We start from the raw sequence: 7,100 nt of genomic DNA, 5'->3' as shown, positions 1-7,100 counted from the left end.
TGTCTTTTTGTTCTCTTAGTCTCGACCTTTATTGTCTATAACAAAACCTGGATCGTCTAATCTGTGGCATGAGGGCGTTTAATCTATGAAGGTGCACACCAAATGTGCGCCAACACTGCTTATACTGTTCAAGCCAACTGGCAATCAGGTGCAGTGCTCACTTAATGCCCCTTGCCTTAAAAAGGTTGCTTAGATTTTAAGAAGTATTTGCATGTACACTCTCCACTGTGGTGCAGCTCTTTTTTCAAGCAATTTTTCATTAGATGGACTGTATCGCATGTTTGCCGCTCAGACCAGATCCATCATTGAGGCGCGATGCCACTAACCACTTCCACTGGCTAAGCAGATCAAAAGAGGACCAATGATTGACTTTTTGCGCTTCGCGAAAAAGTATTAGCGCCGAGAAGTTTCGGTGGCACCCCCTGATGGTTTCCACTCCCGACGTCACGACCAGGATTTGCCTCGCCGCGATTTGAAGGATTGGTCTCTGCCTCGACGTGATTGGCAGGATTTGCCTCGCCGCGATTGGCAGCATTGGCCTCTGCCTCGACGTGATTGGCAGGATCTTCCTCGCCGTGAACCGACGATTAGGCCGGCATTATCAGTGTCCAGGAAGCTATAGGATTCGGCCAATGCCGAACTTCGACCAGAGCGACACTTTTGGTGGCGCACGTCGCTAATACACTAGGGTGTGGCACACTCTAAGAAAAGCCGTGCGTCTGCTTTCCCGCAGAACACTCGGAGAGTCAATCACCGCAACTTACGGAGGCAGCTCAGCGAATGACAAGGCCGAAACATATGTTTAGACCAAAAAGCGCAGTCTGAGTTGTGACATTGAGCAATGCAATCGTGACGTTTTGCATTGCTTAATGTCACAACTCAGACTGCGTTTTTTGGTCTAAACAGATGTTCCGGCATCGTCATTCGCTGACCTGCCTCCGTAAGTTGCGGTGATTAGCTCTTCGAGTGTTGTGCATGGAAGTAGACGCACAAACCTTTTTTTAGAGTGCATGAGAGGGCACCCAAGTCACAGCAAATGCACCTTTTTTACTTGTTTAGTCATCTTCGCAGCGGCGTGGCGAGTACCGAACATGTTATCCTCATAACACGCTGGGATCCTCCTGTACCTCACCGTGATTGGTTGCCTCTGTGTTCTGAGGGAAAGCGAACTCACAGGGGTTGCTTTTAGAGTGGGCTGGCCACCGGACCCCCGAATAAAACACACTGTCGCCGCAAGTTTCACGATCCATCTGGTGGCGGTTGCTAAGCCTCTATCGCTGACCCGCACGTGAAGTGGAATGGCTCCACAACATCTCCTTTAGGTTTAGCGAGGGAGCGTGACACGCCACACACACCAACTAATCACGTGATAACTCCAGATGACGCGCCGCAGCAGAGACCGAAAGAACACTGCTATCTGCACAGCGGCCCCGCCTTCGCCTTAGTCTATTGTTAGTCCGATAGCTCAGCGAACTTCCCCGAGTCTCGACCGACGTAAGATTGCAGCCCAAGCTCAAGAGTACAAAAAAAAAAAAAAAAATTCGGCATTGAAAAAAAATGCGGAAACAAAGGAGAACGATAAATCAAAGTGACAGGTGAATGGATATCTACACACCGAATGTTTGCTCTCGATGCCACATGAGAATCTTCGCGCATTCCAAGCGCTCGACTTGCATAAGCGATGGTTGCGCAGATCGCGAAGCGCCAACCGCTGATTTTTATGACCTGCACCTCTAAGTGAAACTTCTAACGCTGCCACACAAGCCAACTGTTTACTGTTCACGAAGTCTACTGGGTGGATATTGTTAATAATTGGACCGTTTTCGCCCTGGGAATGGATGTCCTTTGCAGTTCGACGGAGGAGACGGTTATGGGAGTACAAGGTAAGCCTCTCTCTCCCTCTCTCACACATACACAAAGGCACACAGACAGATACACACATATGCACAACCCTGGTGAGAAACCGACGTACAGCCTATCCCCCTATAGGTCAACTTCAGTCTTGTTTCAGTGTCGTTCTGGAGATCAGATTCTGGGAGTGCTTGCAATTGCCGCAGCAAGCTGTGTGCGTCTACCTTCGTGCGATTGATAGATTTAGTGCCCGCCGTTTATAAGAAAACATGAGCTTTTTTGTATGTTTGCTCGAATCCTGAGTTTGCAAAATACAATTAAAGTAATATGCGCAGGGTCGCCCTTAGTTTCGGGTGTATTACCTTAGAAATTTGTCCTCACCACGAAGTGTTTAGTTTGACGCTTTTGGCCAGATGTACAGGCATGAACGCAAGCAGAATTTGCCTTGAACGTATTTCTTCTTTGTATATATTTTTCGCTTCGCTTTATTCCTTTATGTAACTCACACGAGATGGCAAACGCTTTTCTAGAGATTACCGCGTTCTCGTTGCTGCTGTTTTTGGGGTTCGTCGCCACCAACCTTGATCAGTTCCCTGAGACGGGCAAGGTCGGTACAAGGGCGGCTCTTATTTAAAGCGTGTTAAAAACGTTTATTTTTGAGAACATCTTGTCGATTGGAAGCCACGTCTCCGGCTCCTGAATACAGGAAAAGTAATTATTAGAAAATACGATCGGGCGGAACTGCAACGTTACTGTTAGCATAGTACATTTTATGTGCGACAGTCTCGATGATTCTCTCCTCAGTGAGAGTAAATCGAGGTAAGCTTGCTTTCTTAGCGAGGTAATTCTGGTGTCTAGCGCGTAACCTTAAACGTGGATGAATCTGAGTGCACGAATTTTTGTTGCCTCTATACTCGATACCACCGAATGTTGCCAGGGTGCTGAGACTGATAACGCATATTCGAATTGCGGTCTGACTAGTGTAATCTGTGCTAGCGGTTCTACCAATGACGGTGCCAGTTTTCGATGGCGTCGAAGGTAGACCGGTTTGCGCTGGACATGGTGTGCGTTATACGGCCAATTAAATAAGTTGCGCTTGAAGTATCCGCACTCCGTTCCCCGACTGTCTATCTGGCAGCGCCGTGTATCGCTAGAGCACAGGGCGGGTCTACTTGAGTAGTGTTGTTACGATTTAAAAAAAAACCAGTGATTTCGTGCACTCTAGGTGAAAAAGCTCGGCCGATGGCTCCTTAGTCTTTTAATATACGGACTCGTCACGTTTCCGGAGAACGGAAGAGCGTTCCCCGCGATTTTGAATAAAGGCACGGTAGCAATAATCTTCAGAGATTGCTCAAGTGCCGTTGCTTCGTAGCGTCGCTTAGTTTAGTGGCTTTATACTCCGTTTCTTCAAGTCCGATCATAACCGACGGTCCGATGGATCCAATCGAGCAAAGGATGAAAAAATAATGCATCATGACGGCGCTCCACCAACTAAACTTATCATGGCGCTGTTTTCTGTGCGTGATAGCCGGTGAACTCACACAAAGACAACGAGTGTTGTGACGCTGCACTTTTGGCGCTGCTTGGTTGGCTCCATGAAAGCGTCGGCTGCGGTCAGCGTTACTACAGGGTGAAACAAGGAGACGCCAGGCTCTTTAAATTGACCGGAAAATTCGGTTTCTTAACCTATCGCGCTACGACTTTGTTCAGCGTTGCCTACAGATGGTGCATTTGTTTTGTTTTTTTTTGTAAAATTTGCGAAGAGCGAACTTACCTGAGGAAAAAGTAAAGAAAGAAAAAGGCTTAGCTCCTATGGAAACGCAGCGACGCCACCGGTCTGCAAACAACACGGCGCCGTTTCGCACTCACTCACTTCAGTCCGCCTCCCGTCGTTCGAAGCTCCATCAAGATTTTCGTTCACGAACTGTGTGCGCCATAGAGTACGGTGGAGCGCCATCTAGACGCCGCGCTTCAAAACGTACGTATTCCATAGAATGCACTGCAGTTGCCATAGCAGCCGTGTGGCGCGTCGAACGACGGGAGGAGGGCCGTCGTGAGGGGGGGGGGGGGGGGGGGGGGGGGGGAGTTGGAGTTACTGCTCGTGCATGCAGCGTCTATGAGCAGTTACGTAACTGAGCTAATCTAATAACGTTGGCTGGTCGAACTTAGGGTGAAGCGGAGTAGAGAAGTTTCACAACAGGCTCCTAGATAAATGAATGCCAAGGTATTTACGAATCGAGCACTTACCAATGTGCTGTATATAAAAAAGGGCGCGCGCACATATAAAGAAAAGAACGAACAAAAACAAGTTGTTCCATAGAAGATAAAATTGTCATTTGCCAATTTTTGCACCAGTCATTCATAGTCAAGACCGGTTTGTAGAGACATCTGACCGTTTCGGCTATATATACATCTGGGTAAATCACGCACTCATCCGCGAACCGTCGAATGCAAGACGCGATATGATCGCGGAAGGTATTTACGAATATTAAAAAAAGGGAAGGGGTGCAAGAACACTGCCTCAGGGTGCATGAGACGTTATTCCGAATACGATTGGTTAAACATTCTGCAATTTAGAATGGGCGAAGGTACTGCCGAATGCTTTATCTAAATCAAGAAACAAGACCTGTATATTATTATGTAAGGTATTTTCCGAAGAAGCTGTGTCAGTTGTGTTTCACGAGGATGCGAATGTCGAAATTGATGCTCGTTCTAAAATTTTAAATATGCAGTCTCTATATGCTTCATTTCGTTCTTCACGGTATCATAGGCACAGTATTTCCTGTATCCCAATTCATACGCCGATGTTACGGATTTTCATTTGATAGATGTCGTTCATGGCCGGATTAGAACAGATTGTCGCGTTGTCGTTGCCGTCCTCAGTGGGTTCTGGCACGTACCTAAGCCTCACCGCTACAATATTTTGTGCTCAATCAGTTTGCGAGGAACACTAGTAAGAAAAGTGAAACAACAATAGACCTCAGGCAAAAGGAAAAGCGTCATCTAGTGTACTCATGATAAATTATCAGCTTCGCCCGGCAAGCTGAGAGTCGTAGATCACAAGTATGATCACGTGCTGCAAGTCCAGTACGAACCGTTCAGACAACGTCTTCGGTAAAGACCATTCACTGACCTGGGTCGCTAAACTCGTGAAACTCAAAGTTGTGGCCAAAGTTAACGGAGCGCACCGATTGGCCTATCACGATGATGACTTTGCGCTTTTTTCGCCGACGTCCAATCGGCGCGCTCCGCGAACTTCCCGCTCAAACTTTGTGTTTCACGAGTTTAGGGCCCCTGGATGTCCTAGTTGACTGCTTGAGTGACGAGTCTTGCGACATCGTTGCTGACAATTCCTTTTCAAGAATTTTGCATCCTTCTTTCTTGTCTTCTTTGAGCCGAGACTAAACAGCAACCCACTGAGTGCATAAATGCATTGTCATAATATCATGGAAACCGAGTTAAATCCAGATGCGCCTCGTCCGCAGCTAAAAGGTGTGAGCTCCTCTCCCTTCCCTACAATATGGCGGCTCCGAATGGCATGATGATGGTTGCGGCAAGAATTTTTCATATGCCTATCAGAGGATAAAGTTCGGCCGCCTCTCCTGGCGATAGGAATAACTCGGCCGATTCTCAAGTCCGCGAGAAGCGGTCTGTAACACTGACTTCTTAGAGGTAAGCAATATGAAGCGAGCTGAGATAGACTTGGTATCTTTCAGTAACCTAGTCTTAATTTTGGGAGGCACTCACTTGATCGAATGACGTTTTAGCGAACGCCCACGTTTCATCGAACGACACTTTAGCGAATAGTCGGACGCCGCGAAGCGGCGTTTTCGGGTGGGCCAAGTGAGTTCATATTTTTTTAATGAGTTGCCGCAGACTGTCGCCGCGAAGCGGCGTAAAGCGCAGCGCGACGGATGGGTTAACGCGCGCCCCCGTTATTCGCTAAAACGACCATTCGCTCAAATGTCGCCATTCGCTAAAATGTCATTCGCTCTTGTGATATGGACCCCTTAATTTTGCAATGGACGACACTGAATAAATATTTTGATCACTCTATAGGGTTAATAACATCTAAATAAGGGATGTCTGTTTGGATAGTGTGAAAGTCCATGACCTTATTGCCGTCCATCCGTCAATGAGCAAACACCGAGTTCGTACCTGCGGTCAAAGAAATAAACAAAACAAGCCAAGTAAACGTGCGTGTGAACAAACGAGCAATTCAACCGGCACACAAGGTTTAATTAGTTCCTGCGTAATAAGGTGAACGCTCGTTCAAAGTTGTTATGCTGTGAGATATACGATTTATAGTCACTGACGGCTGAAGAAACTTAGAACGTGGTGATATTATCGCTTATCAATCAACGCGATTGCACTATTAGCAGACGCAGCTATACGAATCACGAACCAAGACTACGTTTCTTTAGTTTTTCCTGACTGTTGTATCATTGATAGTTGAAACGTGAGATTCTTGTAGAGTTATGTATCGTTGATATGAACCCCGCTATATGAACACCACTTTAGGGGACAAACTAGGAAAATACATACATTTTTTCCTCGTTAATATGGAGAACGTACTACAAAGTACTCCCGGTGTAACGGAATTCTCAAAATGGCGGCCACTTCGGCCGTATACCAAATGCAACAAATGCATAAAGGGGTAATGCTATGACAGGCGCCTTGCTTCTGTACCACTGAGCTGGGCTAAGTCCCCTGATCATGGCTACCTCTGAGAGCCTGATAAGGCTGCTACGACACAGTTTGCTAATGGACATTCGAACGATATCAATTTTTATGATAGCAGTGTTAAATGGCGACTGTTTAAGTGGTGCGTAAGGCGTTATCGTACACGGTGATGCGCAGCACCTACTTGACCTATTTTGAGTTCGGTCTCCGCTCTTTGGAATGCCTAAACACATACTTATTTGATTGCAGAGGTTGTCGGCACATTCTCGATATCTTCCGAACCTGGCATCTTCAGACTTCATTCTTATTTTTCCAAGTATGAGGAAAGACGTGCGATGAAGTTTTCGCAATGGTTGAGGAGGTTATTACAGCTGTGAAGAGTTGCTTTGCTTTCAGACCTGTAGCCTTCAGCACGCAGTAATTTACTCTCCGAGTGCTATATAAAAAAGCAAAGGCACAAGCGTTTTTTTTTTTTTTGTTTTTAGCGCGCAGCTTTTAGGCGCCCGCTTCCGGGTTGAGCGGTATCATTTTCCCCGCTAAATTTAGCAGGGAAAATGACGTCATGG

This window comes from Ixodes scapularis, unplaced genomic scaffold, assembly GCF_016920785.2.
Source record: "Ixodes scapularis isolate PalLabHiFi unplaced genomic scaffold, ASM1692078v2 PGA_scaffold4__175_contigs__length_147842914, whole genome shotgun sequence".
NCBI classification, from domain to species: domain Eukaryota; kingdom Metazoa; phylum Arthropoda; class Arachnida; order Ixodida; family Ixodidae; genus Ixodes; species Ixodes scapularis.
This window is presented reverse-complemented; position numbering follows the sequence as displayed.